The 23805-nt window shown below is 40.6% G+C and overlaps 1 protein-coding gene across 1 annotated transcript in view; it reads left to right on the forward strand.

Annotated features, from left to right (window-relative positions):
• The window catches only part of arvcfb (ARVCF delta catenin family member b), a 228171-nt gene that overhangs the window by 43746 nt on the left and 160620 nt on the right, over positions 1-23805 (forward strand). Inside the window, exon 2 of the mRNA XM_038702628.1 lies at positions 2951-3032. The gene's annotated coding sequence lies outside the window, so the exon portion shown is untranslated. The remainder of the gene's footprint in view (positions 1-2950; positions 3033-23805) is intronic.

Here is a 23805-nt window from a genome sequence, read left to right on the forward strand (position 1 = left end):
AGTTGTATAGACAGGACCTACATTAGAGAATAGTACAGAAATGTGCCTAAGATTCAGATAACGCAAACAAATACAGAAATGTGCCTAAGATATAGATAACAGCACAAGTAAATAGAGTCAACAAAAACATTATGTAAAGCAATCTGTGTTTCTGTATTTGGCTGTGTTTTCTATACACAGCAGCCTGTTTTGTCATGCTTAACATGCGTTGTCAAATAGTTGAAGTTTGATGACGATTTCTTCTTTGGTTGTGTTCTATTTATTCACTTGTGTTTTGTTTAGTTGCAGTACATTGAGCTCTCGGGGCTACTGGAGTCAGTTTCGGAAAGCAGGTTTAACAAACTCTGAGCCTAACCCTGAACTCTTGAGTTGACTAACCCTGGGATTGGAAACTCTGAGTTTTCAGTCCCAGAGCAGCTAATCCATCAATTCAATTAACTCTAAGTTTGTTCAGTTAAAGGCATGCATGGTGAATGAAAAAGCCATCGTCAACCGAGCTCTGATACTAAGATTTACCAATGCAACAGGTAAATAAAAGGCTGAGAATATACACAGAAGGGCTGAACAATTATTCCTACTAACTAACTCTTATTGCAGTTAAGTATCTGTTAAAAAAATTGCTATGTGATTTTGTTTTTTGTATATGGTTCTGCTCTAATACATAAAAAAAAAACTCACTTTCTAACTACATTTCAGTCTGGACAACTTTCAACAAAGACTGATATGCGGCTTTGTAGTTATGTTTGGCAAATTCATTTCCCGATATGCTTCCGATAATGAGATAAGCCAATGCTTATCGGATCGATAATTATCGTGCATCCCTATCAGATATGTCCTGAAAGCAGGAGCTGGGGTGGTGGTGGGTTATGAGCTGTTTGCATAGGAAGCAGCGAGGGCAGGCAGGTAGGCTACGGCAGCTTAAACAGGCGTATTGTGTGGAATTTGCCAATGAATGCTAGGATCAGCTGATCTGTCATCTGATGTGCTGCTTAACCTGATATGCTGGAATGAGCTGAGCTTGATTTTGTTGCCTGCCTGAACTAATGCTATGCTTGATTCTGCACCTGCACCACGATCCTGTTCTCTCAGAAATACTGGCATATGATGTCTATAATAATAATGTAAATGTAAATGCTCCGTATTTGTATAGCGCCTTTCTAGTCTGCGACCACTCAAAGCGCTTTTACACTATATCACATTCATTTACACACATTTATACACTGGTGAAACAGCCACCAAGGGCAATTTGGGGTCGGGTATCTTGCCCATGGACACTTTACTTTGAACCGCTGATCAGCCGCCCCTGAATAATTATCTGAATAATTATCTCCAATATGAGAGGAATTACGTTTCATAGGTGCCACCAATGACTTCATGAGTGATAGAGAGAATTATTCAGTGAGCCTACGTGTGTTGAGCTGATTTTTACAATTTAAACTTAGATCTCACATTATGTACAATAAACAGTGTTTAGTGGAACTAAACACTGTGGTTCTCAAGGCGTCCTTGAGGGGGTTCCCAGGGAACTGTTTATTTTCACAATAATTCTATCCATACATACACCATGACAGGATGTCATGACTATTTTGGTCATATGTTTCATATATTTTCTACAATAAAACATCTAAAATCCTAACCCGGGGACATTATCTTATCAAGTGGGGGTTCTTTTTCTAATATGTGTCAGTTTAGGGGTCCTTGACGTAAAAATGCTTGAGAACCACTGCTCTAACAAACGGACAGTTTTCTTGTGAGTCACAGTCACAGGTTTTTATTCTAAGCTGAGGATGACTTGATGCTTCGTTATACACTGCTCAAACAAATGAAGGGAACACTTGTCACACTGTTCGAGGATTCTACCCATCACATGTTAGTTGTTATGGTCAGATAACACATTTATAGTAGTGCGAGACATTATATTGAAGAGCTCAGAATGGGTAGAGGGAGAGGAATGTCAGGTACTCAGCAGGATGCAGCAGTATTCTCTCTGTCAGTATCTTGTTGCGGTCTCGCTCCCTGACCAAATAGGACATATTAGGACCACCCCATGCTGCTGTCTGGCTCTGTTGCTGTCCCCATGTACCATTGCTTTTATTCAGGAACTTCTCTGTTGTTTACCACTCCTACTCTCCATGCTGGGTGTCTATTTTACCACAAAGGTTCTCCAACATATTTCTTATTCAGGCTAGTGGCAGACTGATACTGTTAAATTATACAATTTATAGCTGCCAGTCAATACTGTCAACCTCTGATATGCTGGAGCTTCTTGTGTAACCACAGCTTGTCAATATGTTTTTATTAATGTAATATGTCTGGCCAGAGAAACTGCCTTGAAGGGTTTACCTCAGCAGCTTTCAGTTTGTAAAATGTGCAGTGAAACCTGCTTTTAGCCAATCGGAAAAAATGATCGGGCTTCATTGCATTAAAGAGATAGATTCCATTCAGTTCACTGCAAAAGTAATCCTGTTGTGACAAGTTTTCACAGCAAAAACAACCTCTCAAACCACACCTGCAGCTCAATCCAATTCCCCACTGGCATTCTCTATGCTCAGTATATTCCATACACACAGATTTAAATGCACTGTTCTGTCCAAATTCACTCCCTGGCTAGTATAAACCCGCCTCCAGCTTGATTGCTGGATTGAATTCCTATTGTAGTTTTCTAGCCTGGCTTAGTCCAAAGGGAACATAATCCACATACAAGCACCTCTAAAGCTCACTAATTAACACGTTATATGTTGTTTGTTTAATCCGTACAAAACCCCCTGTCAATTTGCCATATTACAGGGGGGTTATATACATGACTTTTTTATGACCTGGACCATCAGAGACTCCGAGAAGTTACTGGTCCTGCTTCCTTTTGGACAGAGCCAGGCTAGCTGTTTCCAGTCTTCGTGCAGCATTTTCAGCTTTTACTAACTCTGAATGTCTTTCACTCTTGTTTTTTCAGGTTTAGCATCTCAAGTGGGGCTCTGGTATGATAAATGTCAACCTGTCCTGATATTTGTATGGGTCTTTCTCCTCAACCAAAGGTGAGTTCATCCTCTTTTCAAACAGGTGTATTGTGGTTGACTGTTACCAGGGGATTTATATAACAGGTGCAGCACTGACAACTACACAGTGGTCCTACCTTATCCGTAATCATATGCTAATATGCTGGAGGACCCCAGAAAGCTGTAAAAAATGTCAAGCAGGAGTCAAAGTAATGGGTTACAGACACAACATGTGGTTTAATGACAGGCTCAAGTCCTACAATGTGGTAGGACTTGAGCAATGTGAATTTCAAAACCCTTCAAATGTAGTTGATTTCTAGCTTGGATTATCTAAGTAGCAGATTCCTTATTTGGCATGATGGATCCCAGTCTGCCAATGAGAATTAAAGTGAATATATTAGTTCTTTGTGCTGCTAAGTTATGGAATGCAGATTAAACTAATTTGACGTCTGCATTAATATGTCAGATTTGTTTGTCTTAAGACAACAGAAAATACAGTTAACACACCTATTTTTAATGTCTTATGACGTTTGGACCATTCAGGCTTCAATGCTAAGCTGCGTCAAGCACTACAGAGCAGATAAACCGGGCAGGAAGTCAGACACAGAACAGCATAGGAATCCTGGTCGATTTTCAAAATAAAACACCCTGTGCAGACTGATCAACAATAAAACACACAGTTAAAACAGACAAAAAATAAACATTTTAACTATGTAGCCTACCTAATCATGATAGAAGCACAAAAATTAAGGACAGCTGAACAAATTAACAAAATCTATCAACAAGTCAGTAAAATCCGGCAGGCAAAACACCCCATGGAGTTTTTAACAACTTCCTCGGGTTGCCCTTGCATTCACTCTTCTTCCAAAGTACTGATGTTCTTGTTTCAAAGTTTTGTTGCCACCTGACAAACAATTCAGGTCGTGATACTGGTTGCCTGGGAGTTGTAAACTGAAGTTGAACCTATTTGTGAAAGCCGTGTTGCCAAAAAAAAGAAAAAAAACCTTTGGTGACTTTGTCTCTTTAGCCATTGATTTACAAGAACGCTGAGTCGCTACAGTATGTTGTTCTTTTTTGCTACTGAGATTAATCTTGTTTCTGGCAGCTAAAACCGGTCAGTTGAGTAGTTTGGCTGACGAAAAAGTGGGTCCCAACTCCAAGTCCTGTTTTGTTTCTGTCTTGGTCTTGTACTTTTTGTTAAATGGGACTGAGCTACTGCGCTGGCTGTTCTTGGGGGAGCAGTACATCACCAGAGCTGCATCTGTGCACGTCAACCAGGACTTACAGCCTGGCCTCTGATGATATATCAGCTTTAAGACTTGACATGAGGGGAAGATTTAAAGACGTGCAAAAAATTCACACATAATGGTGAAGACAGCCAGCTCTGACTTGCAGTTATTGAAAGCACTGGGACGGGAGATTAACCCACCTCCACCACCTCCCTTGGGCTTCTCCCCCCGTGGGTGCCTTCCCTACCATCCCCCTGAGACGCAGGGCCGCAGGGACAGAACCTCTGAGTGATTCCTCACTATCATTTGCTGCTTCACTGACCAATCACTGACCATTTGACAGTGTACAGCTAAAAGCACAAATGCTGTTAGTTTGTGTTTTATGATTTCATATAAATGTTCTACCTCTTCAAAGCCCTAAAAATCCTTCATTTTTGATTCATCAGTGTGGGAATAAGTGGCCATCTGTGGCCTGACTGTTTACAGCAGATTGGCTTTAGGAGAGGTCAAATCACGGACACACACTCACACTGCTCCTTAAGCACCGTACATTTCAACCAGGAGTCAGTGGATGATGTTAGAGAACTTGAATTAAAGCCTGTGTAAATTATTTATCAAACTATTTTTATTCCTTTCTGGAGACCTGTTGAGAGTTTTCCTTACATAATATCACATAGTCAACTTGCACAAAGTCTTATCTTATGCATCTTTCTGATGAGTAATTTTGATTTTAGCAACGTCTTCTGTTTGACTATCTTAAAGATAAATTACTTTTTTTGTCCATTTCTATCTTTAGTAGCACATTATTTACAGTAGCATAGTGACCGTTAACCTCTTGTTCTCTCTGTTAATAACAAACAACACACTGCTGCTGTTTGCATTTCAGTGTTGAATGTGTGATCACAGCTGAATGAAAATGTTACCCGGGGTGATTTTTCTCTTTAAATACCATATTCAGTGTGACCTTTCTCTGCAGCTGCCCATTCATTTATTTATAATGTTCACACTCACTATCACTACACCTGCAGAACATTTCAGGGTTCAGGTTCAACTTGTAAACCTTACTGGGTAAATGCTGGTCAGAGAGGGTTAATTTCATTGATGAAAGGACAGTGCAGTTATCCATCCACAAGCGCCCCCTCTCATAAGGTAGTTTTATCCTTGAATCCCTGGCACTCCAAAATGGCATCGGTTTAATTAACTCTCTGGAGCCTCTCTAAGAAAGGCCATTTTTATAGAGTGGGAATGCATATTAATCAACTCGCAAGGGACCAATTATGGTTGACTGTCACTGCGCATGCATTAGTTGCGTGGACTAATGTGACCTCTCCAAACCTAAGCTTAGCGATTAAACTCTCATGTTCTCAGGTTTTTAAATAGTTTAACTTCAAAAAAATAGAAGAGCAACTTGTTATATCAATGTTTACAACACAGGGTTGTATAAAAAGATGACGTTTGTAGTTCAATTTTGCTTCACAAAAAGCAAACATTATATACAAAATTATAAAAATTTTATACAGAAACAAAGCAATTTAACATGGTGGAGTGCTGAGGATGAATTAAAAGAGTCTCACAGCGTTAGGAAAGAAGCTGCTCTGGAGTCTGGTGGTATGACAGCAGATACTACTGTTTCTCTTCCCAGAAGGCAGCAGGGTGAACAGGCTTTTGCTGGGTGGGGACTGTCCTTTAGTATCCTTTGGGCTCTGCGTAGACACCTCACCTCACCGAGATCACTGAGTTGGGTACCAATGATCTTCTGAGTAGTTTTATTCACCCGCTGCGGAGCCCTCCTGTCCTGGGCTGTGCACATCCCATGCCAGTTTGTGATGTTTCCATTCAGGATGCTTTCTATTGCTCTTATGTAAAAGTTGGCACTGGAATTTAACCTTCTTAATTTTCCTTAACAAATACAGCCGTTTCTTAGCTTTCTTCACCAGTGTGGAGGTTCTTCCCAAACTGGTCACCTGCTCCACTGATGTAGACTGGAGTGTGTTTTCACCTTCTTTTCCCTAAAATCAATGATCATCTCTTTGGTTTTGCTGACCTTGAGCAGTAGGTTGTTGTCTGCGCATCACCTCTCGATATGAAGTCTCATCGTAGTTTGAAATCTGTCCGATGATGGTGGTGTCGTCCGCAAACTTCACAACAGAGTTCTCTCCATTTAGGGGGATGCAGTCGTGGGTGGACAGCGAGAGGAACTCCAGTGTTCAGCTGCAGAGGTGGTGGTACTCAAGCCGAGTGCTAAGTGTGCCGATCAGTTTCATGGGGGAGATTGTGTTGAATGCTAAGCTGAAATCAACAGACAGAATAATGATGTAAGGCAAGGAAAGTTTCAACAACAAGGTAATTCAAAGTGCTTTTCATAAAACATAAAAGCAACATAGGGAAACACAAAAAAGACATTAAAATAACATTTTTAAAAGAGTCAAATAGAAAATAATAACAGGATAAAACAGGACAGTAAACGCTACAGTGCAGTGCAGGCTATTAATCTGATTTAATTAGAGGCTGTGTGGTAAAAAGAAATGTCTTCAGTCTGGATATAAAACAATTGACAGTTTCAGCAGCCCTTCAGTTTTCTGGGAGTTTGTTCCAGGTTTACAGAGCATAAAAACTGAACGCTGCTTCTCCATGTTTAGTTTTGACTCTGGAGACAGAAAGCAGACCTTTTCCCAGACGAACTGAGAGGTGTGGATGGTTCACAATGTAACAGAAGATCAGAAATGTATATTGGTCCTAGACCATTCAATGCTTTATAAACCAACAGTATATTTTGAAATCAATTCTTTGACAGACAGGAAACCTGTAATGTAGGTGCTGTTTTTCTCAAGGAGTGTGAAGACTGAGTGGAGATCTTTTATGTTGTAAACACACTGTAGATTTAATATAACATGTAACATGACAGCATAGTTTAAAACTAGCATATCACAATATTATAATTCATTCTTCTGACATATTACATTGTTTTAACCCATGAATGTTTTCTTTGAGGAAATAATAGGACTGTAGCATGACTATGTGGGATTTACTTAATGGGGATTCAGTGACTGTAAATTCCCAAGCAACATTTACAGCATTTATAGTGATGTGTCATACCACCCTACATCCAGTGTTGGTGTAGTGTTGGTGCCCTCTCTCAGTAGGTAAATGCAGCCGGTAGCTGTGTAACTTTGCCAGTTCATGAGAGCCAAGCTGAGGTGGGTTGTTGAGCTCAACTTCCTCTCATCCATTATTCCTTCACCCAGCAGAACACATCACATAGTCAAACAGTTGCTCAGTCAGTTTCCCTGGTGTCTGGCTAAGCTCAGTTACATCAAGTTATACCTGTAGACATGTTGAGCAGAAAAACTGTGACGCTAACAGTAGCTAGACAGTAAGCTAGTTAGACTTGGAAATGGTCTACATTATAAGTTGGCTTGGCTTTGCCCTGCTGTTCAGCTGAATAGAAATGGAAATTGTTCCAGAAAGTTTGAAGTTACTTTTCCTGAGAGTGGTGTTGAATGTGCAGAGCAAGACTTTTAATAAGGCAGCCACAGCCGGGAGTCACACAGCCTGTCTCTAAGGGCCAACAGGCCCATAGCCATGAACTCCCAGCCTTAATGCACTACTTTACTCTCTTGCTCTCTCTGTTTCCCTCTCTCTCTCTGACACCTTTTGAGAAACAGTGTTTTGTTTTCATTTGAAGGAAGAGGCACCGCTGGCCCACAGCCCAGTGATCCGCAGTGGCCTGTTTTCCAAATAATTAAGATAGAAGAGAAGTTATTAAAGTTAATCATACTTTTTTTTACAGTGCAGATACACACTCATTTAATTATATTTTGGTCCCCTTCCTGCCTCTTTCACATTACATTTTATTCACATGATTAATAAGAACAATTCCACCAGAGAATTGCTACCTCAAGTGACATTTAGGTGATGTCGCCTTTGAAATGATTTCTTGTCAACCAGTCCCCCAGCTTCAGGAAGTGTTCAAATATTGTTTATTACTCATTTTGATTCATTCAATGTCAGCATGAGCCTGTGGCCGCTGTTTATCATTTATGCACTGAGGGCATATTAATAGGGCAGGGAAAACGACTTTAATAAGTAAATGTACACCAAGTGAGAAGAGCTTTTTTATGACTAGATCTGGCATCATGAATTGGTTGAGACAGAGGGTGAAATGAGTTTGCAGCCGTGCAGTCCACAGGCGAATTTGCAATCTTCTAAGGAAATTACAGGTTGTAATGATGAAGCCTTCAAGTTCTTCCTGTCTGCATTTACTACAGTAATGGGTCTAACCGTGCTTAACGTAACGTGCCATTTCCAACATTCCTTCTGCGGAAAAGCGCTCACCGTGAAAAAAGAGCTTTTCAGCCTCCTTAGAAGATTGTATGTTTGACTTTAGAGAAAATGAGAGTGAAGCTGGAGGTGTGGCTGGTGTAAAGCTGATATTTGCAGAGGCTCCAGACACGAATGTGGTCAGGTTCAGTTGTAACTCTGAACCCGCGGTTCCTGTGTATTTGCTGCACAGTCAACCTGCCGCAACGACTATATTTCCGTTTTTTCACTGGTACTACATTATGATCATGATTATAGAAGTGCTTTGGGACCAATAGCAACACTGAGGTATATGTTTACACCTTCTCTGAGTAGTAATTTTATCCTCCAGAGTAGTGGGGAGAGAATGTGCACTTGGCTCCAGTAGGCCTTGCTTCATGGGGGACAATTATGGGGTTTTTATCAAATGCTTTGTGACACTGCCACATGTTCTTTTACTGTGTTGCAATGTGAGTGTCAGTATTTCCCCTGAGCTTTAACTTTGGCATGGAGAGTTTGAATTCAGAAAAGGTCACTGTCCACCCTGTCTGTGTTCCTAATTTCTTCTTGATGCTTGTTGCATTTCCACAGTCACTGTTTTAAGGTAAGCCAGTACTGTTACTCCATGTTTATGGCTGTTTAATGAGTATTTCAACCTTTGTCAGACTGGGATCAATTGGTGATTAATTTGATGTGCGTGGGACTTGACTATACCTGATCGAGGTGGCAGACTGTTGGATGGAAAATGTATCACTTTGTGCTTTTAAATCACCCACAAGTGTGTGGAATCTCTTTAAAAGTCTAGTATGGCTGATTAATAATACCTATTAAATCCTGGATTGACACAGTTTAGGCTGTATACACTGGGCATATATATATATATATATATATATATCTGGCACATATCTAGTTTTTCATATATTTAGATGGTAAACAGCAGGAAATTCTTACATGCTAACACGACTAATCCAAACGAACGTGCTTCTCTGCACTTAACCTTTGCTCACAGACTCAGTGAACTTAAATACACTTCCAAAAACAATTAACATGAAGAAAAAAAGGACAACAAAGCTGAACAAACAACGGTACAAATAAATATTTAACTATTATGTACATACAAGTAAGTGAAATAAAATATGTGTCTAAATGTTTATATGTAAAAAGCAACAATGACAAACAAAATTGACTGTCTATAAACAAGTTAAGTGTTTTTGTACATTACAAACATTGCAAAGAAATAAATACTAAATGGAAATACTGGCTAGAACATGCATGAATACATGTCCATATGTACAGCGTCCTTTGTAGTCTGTCCCTGTGCAGTTTGGTGGTTGATCCAAACCAGACTGTGAGGGATGTAGAGAGATCAGACTGGATGACTGCAGTACTGGATCAGCAGCTCCTGAGGCAGGTTGAACTTCCTGAGCTGGTGCAGGAAGTACATCCTCGCTGGGCCTTTTTGATGATGGCGGGGAGTGTGGCGTTGAAATTGCTGTGGGTTTTGAGACTGTATTTGGATGCGTGGCGGCGATGCAGCAGAGGGTAGCAGCGGAGAACCGATGAGCATGACTAATCCGGGGATCTCTTGTGAGGTGTGTACGGCTGGCCGTCCTTCACGCTACACAAGCCTCCCTGATGGGGACCGCATAGCTTCGGCCTCACACACAGGTGGGGGCGGAAACAATTTGCAGGTAGCGTGGCATAAATCACAGTCTATTATCACCACATATAGTGTAGTATAGACTTTCATTAAGGGGCCCAGCAGGTAACCTTCAAAGTATACAAAAGTGTACAGTTTTAGTTACCAGTAACTTCACTTTGTATTTTTGTGGCTTAAGAGGTAGAGCGGGTTGCCCTTTAATTGAAGGATGGCAGTTCAATCCCCGTCTCTTCCATTCTGCATGTCAAAGTGTCCTTGGGCAAGATATTGAACTCTGAATTGCCCCTGATGGCTGTTCCATTGGTGTGTGAATGGGTGAATGTGATGTAGTGCAAAAGCGCTTTGAGTGGTCCCAAAGATGCTATACAAATAAATTAAATTTCATCTAATAGTTAGTAGTAAGGGGCTCAAAATAATGAAAGTAAAAGTTTTTAGAAGGGTACTATACACTTGAAGCAGTACTTGTACATATACTCAAATTCATCTCTCAGGTGCTAGTGTGGACCTGTTTGTGTGTTATGCACTTTGGGAAAATTTTTTTACTAAGAAGTATGAACCTGCATTATCAACTCGATTAAATTTTATAACTGCTGTTTTAATGTGTTATCCTTTGGATTCATAATACAAAGACTGCACAGCCGTCACTTTATATGAATTCACTGTTATAGCTACAGCCCTTCAGAGACCTGCTCATTCTGTTCAGCTTTCATTACAAAAATTATATATGAGAACACTGAACAAAGCCTCGTCTTCTCATTTGCCAAAGGAGAGAAATTGGTAATGTACAGTTCCTCTATTATTGCTTTATTCTTACTCAGCTATTATGAGTGAAACTCAAGTTGCCTTCTTCTGACTGCCTCCCAACTGGCCCCTCTGCGTTATACCCCAGTGAACTGGTTTGTGTTGGTTTGTGTTCAATTTGTGTGTGTCCCCTCCAAACGTATTAGAACAGTAAGGCAAATTCCTTTGTTTTTGTTGAAGACATTTGGGTTTAAGATCAAAAGATGAGACAAGAGTTCAGAATTTCAGCTCTCATTTCATGGTATTCACATCTAGATGTGTTAAACAACTCATAACATACCACCGTTTGTTTGAACCCACATTTTTCAAGTGAGCAAAACTATTGGAACATGTGACTGACAGATGATTCTTGTTGCCTCAGTGTTGCCTTTTAGGTTGATGGTCCAAACATGAAATAGCTCTGCATGACTAGTCTAAAGCTGATGATACATGGAGCAACTTTTAGAGCAATCGTGCAGGGCTATGTTGCCGTCAATGGTATTGAGTAAAGATTACTACCGTAATTCCCTTCCCCCGCCACTCCGCCACCTGCCCCGCACCGCCGCTATCTGTTCAAAACATAGACTTGCCACTAGCAAGATTGCCCAGCAACATTGCTCAAAAAGTTGTCCCGTGTATCATCAGCTTTAGTTTTCATCCTTGGTTCAAAGCTATAAAGACTGCATTTCCTGTTAAAGAGGATAAACCAACATGAAGACCAGAGAGCTGTCTATGGGAGAAAAACAAGCCTTTGTCAAGCTGAGAAAAGAAGGAAAATCGACCAGAGCCATTGGACAAACATTGTGCAGAGCAAGCACAACAAGTTGGAATGTCCTGAAAAAGAAAGAAACTACTGGTGTACTGAGCAACAGACGTCCAACAGGTCGGCCAAGGAGAACTACAGTAGTTGATGACAGAAATATCGTGAGAGCTGTGAAGAAAACCCCCAAAACATCAGTAAGTGACATCAGCAACGACCTCCACAGTGCAGGGGTGAAGATTTATTCCATTACTTTTGCTCACCTGTGGTCAAATACAAAGGGTCATATGTCCTAAGTTTTTTAACACATCTAGATGTGAATACCAGGAAATGAGAGCTGAACATGATTACTCATTGACTTAGGAAACATCATACATTTATTGAACTGAAAATTGCTATTTTAATTAATTATTTAACTTTAAACAGTATCTTAGGATGACAGCAACGCACTGTTTCCCCAGGTTGACTGCTTTGCAACTTGTTCGTTACATAACACTGAAATTCAACCGTGGTGTTCTGTCAGGTAATGCAGTGACTACAACCAATTCACAACCAATGCACATTGCTGTAGCTCCTCTTTTCACCCTATGGAGTGATACATCTCACCTCTACAGATGCACACGTGCAGTTCCTAGTTAAGGACTGCCAGCCAATCAGAATCAGAGAAGGGCGGGTTGTGAGAAGCCGGTAAACCAGGCTTCGGTTCAGCTGTATATGTTCCGCTTACCACCTTAGCAACATGGACTGGAGCAACAGTTTCAGAGTGGTGAGTTATTAATTTGTAACAAACGTATCTTTCATCCATGAAGTTTTAACTAAGCTCTGTCTCTACATCACAGTAACAACTTCATGTCCATTGACTGCTATGAGGGTAGCTAGTGTTTGGAAGGGAGAGGGGAGGCAGCACGCGTACTAGCCACTTGGCGAGCATTATGATGTGCATTTTGCTGTGACATCACAGAAAAGACTGGACTACAAAGGAGCTGTTTTCATTCAGTTCAGAGCAGAGTTTTCTGTGAGAGATGGGAACTCCCTTTTTGGTGGACTTTGGGCTTTTTCACTTTGCAAACCTATTACATGCACAAAAAACCTATATAACTTATTAAAGGAGAGAGAAAACGCCAAAAAGCATAATATGATCTCTTTAAGCAAATAATGGTGACAAGCAGGTTATAGCAGTTATAACCCCGGTCATCTTGGCTCGAACTTGAACTGAACATGCCACAGCCTGGCTGAGAGTGAGTTTGGGCTTTTAGGGAGGGGTGGCATCCGCAGTTGCAAAGGAAAGGGGTGCATTTGATTTATGACACAAGACCTCCACCAACTCCTGAGAGGAAATATCTGTCTCTTTAGCAGCTATATGCCCCACCTTGTTCACCGGCTAGTTGCTAACTTTGGTCGACTGCCTGCCTGAACAACAGCTGCCTGCTGCATCTGAAAACAACACTGATTAGAACAGTGTTTTGAGTAAAACCAAAACATGAGCAAGAAAGATGCTTAAATGCTCCGTAGAGCTGAGGGGAACTGTAAAATTGAGGGATCATTTCCTGAGTTTGTCACTACAAGTGACACCCTTCACATACAAGTAGACATTTAAGCCATTGTTAACATGAAGATATATACAACTATCCATCATATCAGAGGTGGATCAAACTGACAGACTAAATTATTTTATGAATTATTTGATGAAATGCTAATATATTTTACGGTGCAATCAATCAATCACTTGACTGAATGGGGTGTAGAAATTCAAGGTAAATACACGTGTCTGTAGAGAAACAGTGTGAGTCGGTTGCTCTTCTAAAACTTAACTAAAACTTAAACTTAACTACCAGTTGGCCTAGCTCCGTCTGTTTCTCTTTTTCACTGTTTCTTTGTAGACACAACGACCCAGTGAAGTCAGGCCAGAATAAATGTATGTGATCCAGATACAGCCTGCTTCCTTCATGGTTCTTTTTATTGTATATTTGAAACTCAAGTATCGCTTCTTTCCCCCAGCTGAACACTGTGTGCTTTCATCTCTCAGCCCTGGTTTTTTATGTGTATGTGTGGGTTACAAATTTACTTTTATCACGGTATTTTGGTATAATATAATTACTAGCTCTGTGTATTTGTGTGTGCTTGAGAAGACGTACACCGTGTATGTGTGTGCAGTGTGAGTTCGGTATCACTGGCTACTTTCTTTGTGTGTGTTTGTGTGTGCTTGTGAGAGGAAGGAAGGGAGTTTAGCCTCCTGATCTCAGGCTGCAGAAACACTGTACTGGAATGTTAATTGGTATGACTGGTCTGCCTCACAGATAACACACAAGGCCGCTTTTAATAAACCAAAGATCAGGATGTCCCACCATCTCATCCCACTGAGAGGAAGAGGGTGTGTGTGTACGAGGAGGCGTGGGGAGGGGTGTTTGCTGGAATCTCTCCTTTTCCTTTCCTGCTCTCTCCCACGCATCTTCTTGCCTCATAACAAATAGAAAACCAGAAATATTACAGAGCGTGAGGTGATTTCGTGTCGAGACTCAAAGCGCATGTATTATTAAGGCTGGAGCGCCAAGGTTTTGAAGTTATGCTAATGAGGAGTCTTTTGGTGGTACAAATCTAACCATCATTTGAATAATTTTTCTGCCCATCCCTCCTCTTCTCATCTGTTCTTTTTTTTCTCCACACGTTCTATCCATTCTACGGAGTCACACATTAAAGGACGCAGCGTTGGCGTGAAGTCGTGCACATGCTGTTAAAGAGAGCTGAGGTAAATTAGACATCAGCTACGGAAAAGCTCAAGACAGACTTCTGACCGGAGGCTTCTCCTCCCACGTGCAACCTATGATAAAGAGCTCATTTTCTGTTTGCCTCCTCCTCCCTTACATAGAACACCCATACAATATAGAGATCTGCATGGATGGATTGTATGTACAGATGTGCGCATACATAATACATAGCAGCCTTGTGATGTTGCGTGTGTGTTCATGTGTATTAATATATAACAGATGAACCCAGTAGACGCTCCGATATTGTGAATTCAAGCTATTTGAACAATCTAGCGGCATTTTCACACGCTGAAAATTGCGAAACACTATTCAGTGTATATACGGCAGACATTTATTCTTGACATTTCAGGAATGTTGCTGAAACAGAAATTAGACCACAGGGCACTACAGTGCTTCAGGATGATACAACTACTAATATGAATTATTCATGCATACTAGTGGAGTCTGATTAAAACATTTTGTTAGAATCAATTCAAATTAAGTGTGTCAAACAAACTGCATCATGTACAGTATATAGAAAAAGTTGATGATGATCGGCTATTTTTAAAACAGAACTTAGAAATGTTGTGATAATTTTAAAAGCCAACAAGTAGCCACTGCAAGGATATCAGGATTTGTGAATGTATGTATGGGCTTGTCTCTTTGTTTTAGTTAAAACCTTAGTGGGCTGAGTTTTGACAGGATAGAGATTTTTCACAAATGCCGGAGAGCAGGGAAAAAATGTTGAGCTGTTTCTAAGATTCAGAAAACAGGATTGAACCATAGGTTTGATGTGTTTATCTAGGGTGAAGCAGCATTCAGAAATAACTCCAAGATTCTTGCATTTTGGGGTTACAGACAGAGACAGTAGCCAAGTTTCAATCCAAATGAAGTGCAAATATACCAGCGTTTGCAGAAAATCTGCTAAAGACGTGATTTTACACACATTTTCATCTCCTACTGTTATGTCTCCTACTGATATGCTATTATTAGTGGTTGGTTCATCTATCTAGATAAGCAGTAGGTGGTGCTGATTATCTAGTCAGGTGCCATTATACCATTGCAGAGGAAGAGGCAGCAACAATGATATTTTGAGACATCTACCTGTGGATGTAATGAAGGCAGTTTCAGACAATGTTGTGCAAGATTAACTGCGCAAACTGGAAACATATCATGTTTACATTTAAGAAGATCTGAAATGTAAGAAGAAAGTGTCATCTTCGTAAAAGTGGTTACAAATATTATGCCACCTAAAGGAAACATGTAAATCTAAATAGAAAAAAGAATTGGTCCAAGCTCAGAGCCTTGTGGCACCCCACAGTACATACAGAAAGGTAGGACCTAAAAGCAGTGGCTCCAATGCTTACCCAGATTTCTCGACTGTCAGTTAAGATGTCATGATCAATGGTATCACATGTTGCACTTGATCCAGAAGAACAAGGATGGAGTATATAATGAAGAAAGAACAGGCAGACTGAAAGAAGTGGCAGCAAGGAAAGGTGCTGCAATGTGTCCTATCATATCTCCTTTAGCATAAACTGGATAGTCCACTACAAAGGGAAAGGAGGTTGTGGCCCAATTCCAGTGTCCACTCACAGACTCAGACTTTGAGGTGCGTTCCCGGTAAGCTTAGTGCTGTCCCCACTGTCAAATCATCAAGTGCGTGAGGGCTGTCTCACAGACATTTTGAGCACTTTTGTAAGTCCGCATTTCTGCAGACTTTGCCTGAGGGAATTGACGACAGTTTGTAGCGGTATGACGTCAAACACTAGGGTTACCAGGGTTACCAGGGGACACCCGAAAGCGAGAGAAATATCACAGCAAATCTGCCTTATAAGAGAAGAAGAATAAGAACGGTAAACAAACAAGCATGGAAACCAACGCTGATGTTAAAATTGTTAGAATTTTTCTTTACATAGATTTAAGATTTAAGACTATTTATTTAAATTTTTTGCTCAATGATGATGTTTTGACCAACAATAGTGCATTAATTATTGACAAATGTAGATTGACATTTACCTCTCCTCCACTCTGTAAGGCAGGAGCCTGCAAGTTTTAAAAATCAGAAACGTGTTTCAACGTCGTCAAGGTAACGTGATAATGTGGCAAAGTGCTCCAGGTGACGTCAGTAAAGTCTCTGAGGGTTCAGGGCTTAGGGGTATATTGGGATTGGCCCTATGACATCTCAAGTATAGTCCTTTTTTAAAAATGTCTGCATGAAACAACACGTTAAGAACTTACAGGGCAAAGTACGAAAATAGCAAAACTTTTTCTCTCAGTCCATCTTCATAACTTTGTAGTTTCAACATGGCTGACCCACGTCAATAGATCTGCTGTTGCTCAGTTGCATAATTACATCGCTTATGAGTGCAGTCGGATTCTCTGAGCTTGTCTTATACTCTTAAATCCTTGTGAATTCTCCTTCACGTCTCCTCAGTGGAAAATGTCATGAGGTCAAGGAAAAGTGTTTAGGAAAAGACATGTGACGTAATTTTTTTGACCAAGGTACAACAGCGTAATGATGTAAGAGACGCAACTAAGGCCCAATCCCAATGTCCCCACTAAGCCCTAAGCCCTGAACCCTCACAGATTTTACTGATGTCACTTGGAAAGTTGAAAGTCAAAATGCTGTAAACAGGAATGGGACAGCACTTATCACGTTACCTTGACAAAGCTGAAAAATGTTGCACACTTTTATATTTTTGCCTGATTTTTAGGTATTTTAGGCTCTTGCCCTACAGAGTGGACGAGAGGTAAATGTCAATCTACAATTGTCAATAATCAATGCTTTTTTTGTTGGTCAAAACAGTGTAAGTAAGCAAAAACTCAGGTCACAAATCCATCACAGGGCCACACATAGACAAACAACCAGTCACACTCACACCCGCGACCTTCTTGCTGTGAGGCCACAGTGCTATCCACCGGACCACCGTGCCGCCCTCTAAAATAAATAATTAAGTGTGTAATAAGGTGATTACATTCCTCTGACTTCATGTGTTCTGTGTACCATCTTAAATCTATAAAGATAAATTCTAACAATTCTAACATCAGCGTTGGTTTCCATGCTTGTTTGTTTACCATTCTTCTTCTCTTTTAAGGCAGATTTACTTGCTTCTGGGTGTCCCATGGTAACCCTGGTAACCCCCGTGTTTCACCTCATACGGCTATGAACTGTGGGCAATTCCCTCAGGTGAAGTCAGGACTTACGAAAAGGGTTTAAGAAGGGCTCAAAATGTCCGGGAACGCGCCTCAAAGTCTGTGAGTGTGGATATTGGGATTGGGCCTAAGAATGAACTGGCAAGGAACAAAGGAAGTTAACTGGTCTATAGGTGAGTGGCTGATGAGGGAATGAGTTGCAGGAGGAGTAGGCCAGGTAACTGCAGGGCTGATGACAGAAGTGGGAACAGGTGTGTAGTTGAGTGGGGCAGTCAGGTGATGGGGAAAGGAGGGAAAGTCTGAAAGCATCTGATGGACAACTTGAGGATGGCAGGTCTGGGGAGTTGAAGGAAAGAACATGGCCTGAGAGATGAGAGCAAAGGCAAATGGTGACAAAGCTGTGTCTGTATGATGATTTTTTCTAAAACCAGTTAGAAGTTTTTCAAAAATATTGTTGTTTTTTTTCAACAAAAGCCACTACTTGATCTGCTACTATTTTCTTTAACCTCCCCACATTAAAGAATATGTGCAGGTGTGTTACATAGATGTTTTGATTGAAAAGCACCAGCCACAGAAAAAAGTTAAAATTAAGGAAAGATAACCAGCACAATAAAAGTGTGACAATATCAAAGCTGGTATTTCATAGGGGGGAATAGCAGAAAAATGAGAAAGATGTTTGGGAACAAACATTCACACTGTGTAACTCTCTCTACACCCAGAGGCAGAATGCAATGAGTTGATTTAACAAAAAAAGTAACTGTGTTTGGACGCTGCAGCCTTCCAGTGCTTCCAGTGTCAATAAGCTCTCTCACAGATTTGGTGAGCTCCACAAGTTATTTTGAAGCTCTGGCACACTGACTGCTGTTACTGATTTATGTGAAAGATGGCCAGGGATTATACTGGCGGTGGATGATGTGTGCCTTGATTGTAAGTAATAACTAATAATTCCAGGAGTTTGTTCATAGATGCTGAGATGAATTCTGTGTGTTTGTGTGTGTGTATTTATTTGTTTAGTCAGTGTTATTTTAACCATTGTGTCTTTGTTTATGTGTTTATTTCTGAGCCACTGTATTTATGAATGTGTTTTATCTTTGTGAGATTTGATATATCCAATATTTGTTGTCCCTTCATGTGTCAGCTGAATCCAGTTTCAGATGCTTTCCCACAAAGATTCATAAAATTCATTGGAAAGCTGATTTGAATATTGAGGACAAAGTATACAATTTCAGTTTGTAGGTATCGACTTTAAAAATCCTCTGTAAAATGATGATATTCATAGAACATCAGATGTCTATAAAACAGAGGATATAAAAAGAAAGATTTTGTTTCTTTGTCATCTATTTTAGGGGTAGTATTTCATGTCAGGTTAAAGGAATAATTTGACAGTTTGGGAAATGTACTTTTTTTGAAGGTGAGATGAGAAGATCAATGCCATGCTCCCAGAGCCAGTTAGCTTAACTTAGCATAAAGACTGGAAACAGGGGGAAACAGCTAGCATGCCTCTGTCCAAAGTTTAAAAAAGCCACTCCAAGCAGAACCTCCAAAAATCCAAGTGTCAAAACAACAATTTGTAGTTTTACAGGTGTGTGAGTGTGTGTTAGCGTGTGCATATGTGCAATGTCAAAATGACAGGTCTTTGTAATAATTGTAGAGAACAGAGAGGGAGCCCCTCTCAAGTACATAAGCTCTAATTTTGACAAGCTCAGCGATGAAATGTCCTCTATTATCTCCTGTGGGAACAACAGAACAATGAAGAGCACTTTGTGTGTGAAGGGCTCACATATGGGTCAAAAAGGACTGCAACACTGTCATGAAGATGTATCATGAGGCAACCCACCGGAAGATGTCAGATGGAAATGTAACGTTTATATTAATGTATTTACAGTTGTGCATTTACATGTATTTACGCTGAAGAGACGGGCCACAACAGGCATAGTCTTCCGCCAAGCAGCTCCACTGTTGATGAGGGATATCTTGTTAACAGGTACAGAGGGAAGTACTGATTTATTCTCTCCCATGATAAATTCTTCAGTTATTATCTACTTTTTGTCTTGATACTTTTATTTAACAGACAAGGGAGGATCAAAATGTAACCCCATGACGTTTTCCAGGCAGGAGCTGTTTCTATTTGATTGCTGACGGGTGACAATTTCTCCCTTCACTGATTCCCAGTATGGGCCCACAGTGAGACCTCCGGGCTTCAGAGAGACCACACATGGAGGTGGTTAGGGGAGGTGGAGGTCGGCGGTCTGCCTCAGAGTCATAGATCTCTGTCATCCTTTTCAGGTGGCTTGTAGGATGTCTGTTGGTTTGACTCCGGCTAAAGACTTTTGCACAATATACATTGTATAAATTCGAGCTGTTCATGACCAAAGTGGACAATTGGGGGAGATGTGTTAAAATTTAATCAAGATTGTGAGACAGTCTCTTTAAAGCTTTTGGCATAAAGGACAATGCCTGCCAGGAAGCCAAGACATACATTGTAGATAATCCAACAAGGACTGACAGTCATTTCTAAGTCAATGCACATCCTTGCATTTAAGGTTATAGCTTTAAAGAAGTGATCGAGTGTTGTATTCATTATGTGCAGTTGCTGCAGAACATTCCCTCGTATGGGTCAAGCTCGAAAACCTTTGACTGTAGCACAGTCAAACAAACCCTTAACTGAGATTACGATGACGACATTCTCAGGGATATTTTTTCAGATTAGACAAAGCTCCTTCAACTTTATTCATAGGCTGAGTTGTTCTGCCAATGACGAGTAAACCGACCATTATGTGCTCCTTTAACATTACCTTTAGAAACAAAAAAAAGTGTTTTCCCGTAAACAACCAGTGTAGTGATGCATCATATCAATTTCACAGGTGGTGATATCCAATAAAAGGGCCAGCTGAAATATATATTGCTCTAATCTACACCTGTTCTCCACAGCCAGATGATACAGAACAGTGAGAGAGCAGGAATGGCTGCTCCGAGTGAAATAGGGTAAAATGACACTGAGCTTCTCCGACTAAACGACCCCTCTCTCTTTCTCTGAATGAGAGAAGGAGAGTTGGGCCAGGGTTGACCGCTCCCTCTGATCCCCCTCACCTTCATTGTCCTGCTTTTATTCTCTCGCTAAACGCCTCTGACGGCATCACCGCTCACATAGATCGCCTCTCTGTTCTCCCCCGTCCCCAAAGACCCAGAGTGGCCACTGAATGACCGGGGTGTCAAAAGAAGAGGAAAACAAAGTTCGGAAGTATTAGTGTTACTTCCCCTCGTCTCCTGGGATACAGAGGGAGAATCAATAGTTTTTCATTAACCTGTCTTTCTCCCTGTGAACTAGTAGGTATAGCCTCGGGTGCCAGTAAATGCTACAGTGATAGTGTTTGGGGGATGACATCTCTCTCTCTCTTTCACACTCACACACTTACACGTTTTACAGACATACTCTCTCTCTCTCTAGCAAATCAACTCACTTTTATTGACATGCTGCTTGGAAAAAGTAGTGTCACACCGAGCCAGGATAGAAAAATTATGTGAATGTTTAATAAATACAATAAGAAATACATATGCTAACAACAATTTTTTCTTGACTTGACTTTAAAGGCCTTCCCTTACCACGTATGCAATTTGTTATGGAAGTAGAATCAAGTCTATAAATGTATTCAATACCTGAACACATTTCCTTTCATAATTTCTCTTATCAACCTGTGGACTGATTTCTCTAAAGCCATTATTTTTCTGAAGTTAACCAATGAAATAAGGGAAAAAAGCCTCGAGTGACCTCGACAGAATGTAGATCTCTGTGTTGCTTTCTCATTTAGTACATTTCTCCTTCTCTCCCTGACAGATTTGCATTATCTCACATCTCTGTCCCTAAACACAATGTAGCCACTGTTTGGGAATGACCTTGCTCCTTGTACAGTGCCAGCCTCCCCTCTGTAATATATTAATCTCTCTTTTGCCATGTGGTTTCGCCCCATGTGTTGCAAGCACAAAGTGATAATGTGCAGCTGTATATTCTCCGTTAATGTTGTTTGTTTCGCTCACATCTCTCCAAGGATTGGAGCTAGCGGCACGTGTTTGAGATCAGCATCTGTCGCATCTGAGTGTGGGGTAGTGGTATGTTTTGCACATGTACACCTGCCACAGTTGTTGCAGCCAGCCATAGTCAACAAGTGCTGTGGTGATTGAGGCGCAGCAGAACAGGTTTTATCTGGGTATGCATGATCTCCACTGCTTTTCCTCTCATACCCCTTGTAAGCTTATCTCGTCTTTGGCCATACACATTGGGAGTGCTGAGCAGGAAGGCCGGCCAGATCCCATGTCTGTTCCTTAAAACCTAGGGGAAAAAACTCACATGGAAGTGATGCAGAGGCTGAATCATTTCTCACAGAGAACAACTGGTGAAATAATGAGTTCAATTTATCCAAGATGGAAAGCTGATTCAGAGGAGAGGATTACCACAGCCAATGAAGGCTGAAATGGAGCAAATTATTAGGAATGAATACATTATATGGTGGTTGAATAATGTTAGTCTTACAACAGAGTGGCAACCTCAGCAACATGGGATCGGTAAACCTGCTTTGACATGGAGCCCATAACTTGATTGAGTAAAGAAGCTACACTGCCACAGCCTTCAACATCTACCCAAGATGTTCAATATTTTGCCAACCAAGTAGATTTTTCAGAATAGAAGAACCTCTGAATGAGGTTGGTGACCTGCCAAAGTGTCTAGTAGAGCAGATAGATTTACTGGCCACATCCAAAATTTATCAGCATTTGGCTGGTGGTAATTTGCTGCCCTGAAGGGGAGATGAAGGCAGGATGACTGCCATGGCATGCCTGGATCCAGATGGCCCAAGACAGAAGGGGATGGATGCAAGCACTTTATCAGCAGCCTATGTTCCACAAGCCACGCAAAGGCTCAAGTACAAACAAAGGCAACTGTATGTAGGTTCGCCAAAGTTTTGCCATTCATTTAACTTTATGCTCTGCTGCCTGTATGACAACAGAGTACTGCCTGTTGAATGCTTGTACGTAGTGTTACATGCTCTGTCTGCTGTCATCTTGTGCAGGGGAAGAAATTAACTTTAATTCAGAGGTACATAGCACCCTTGATCCAATTTTAGGGGAATTTGGGGATATTTTTGATTGAACAATACAATAATACATTGGCTTAAAACTAATTTGTACCACTGATTTGTTCAATGTTGTTTAATTTAATCACATGCTTGACTTATTTCTCACTGGTGGAAGCTGGTTTCCAACCACATGTATTGTTCTGTGGTCTATCACTCATCCACAATACGGGTCATTTTTTCGTGTTGATACTGTTGTTTGTGTCTGGCTGGCATGATTTTCTACTGCTACTTGCATGGTGCCAAGATTTCCTCCAGCCCCAGGCTGTGATTTCTGATCAAGAATTGCTTTGTTTGCTCACCAATGACACTGAAAAGAATTTCACAGTCATACACTTCAATGATTACCCTACAGTGAGCCACAGGGGTCAGCAGTCAAATGTCTTTATCCATATTTGACATCTCAACATGTACATTGAAAGTTCAATGCAAAAAAGACTCCACAATTATCTATGAGTTGTTTTTAACTTCACAAGCATTATATGAACTAAGCATTAAAGGGGAGTTTGTTTATGTAGCACATTTCATACAAATGGCTATTCAAAGTGCTTTACATAACACATACAAGAAATTAAAGAGCACAGAAGAAACATAGGCCAAAGTGCAACATGAAGTTGGCTGAAATTGCCATAAAATACAGTGAAAAACAGAAAGATTTTCAATAATGCATTTAAAAGTTTTTAGATTTGAGGTCAGATTTGGGGCAAGTGCGTTCCCATTATTTGAAGCACAGACTGAATACACGGAGGACAAAGAGGAGTTCAATACAAAAAGAGTGAATTTTTACTCACTTCAGTGAACACAAAAAGCTTGATCATGTTTATCAAGTTATATGAAAGCCTGTAGTCTAGTGTGATCCTTTGAATTATTAAACAAAACAAATTCATTGCACTTATTATCCAAAACCTTTTTTTTTGGTTTGAAAGCCTGTTCATTTTTGACATCTTGTTATCAGTGGTGGAAGAAGTATTCGGATTCTCTACTTAAGCAACAGCCAGATGATAAAAGCAACATTACCATTAGGCATGCACCGAATTAATCGAGCGGAAATAGCAAAA

Source organism: Micropterus salmoides, unplaced genomic scaffold (genome assembly GCF_014851395.1).
Source record: "Micropterus salmoides isolate LMB-PRFRI ecotype aquatic unplaced genomic scaffold, ASM1485139v1 Ms_hic_scaffold_7, whole genome shotgun sequence".
Taxonomy (NCBI): domain Eukaryota; kingdom Metazoa; phylum Chordata; class Actinopteri; order Centrarchiformes; family Centrarchidae; genus Micropterus; species Micropterus salmoides.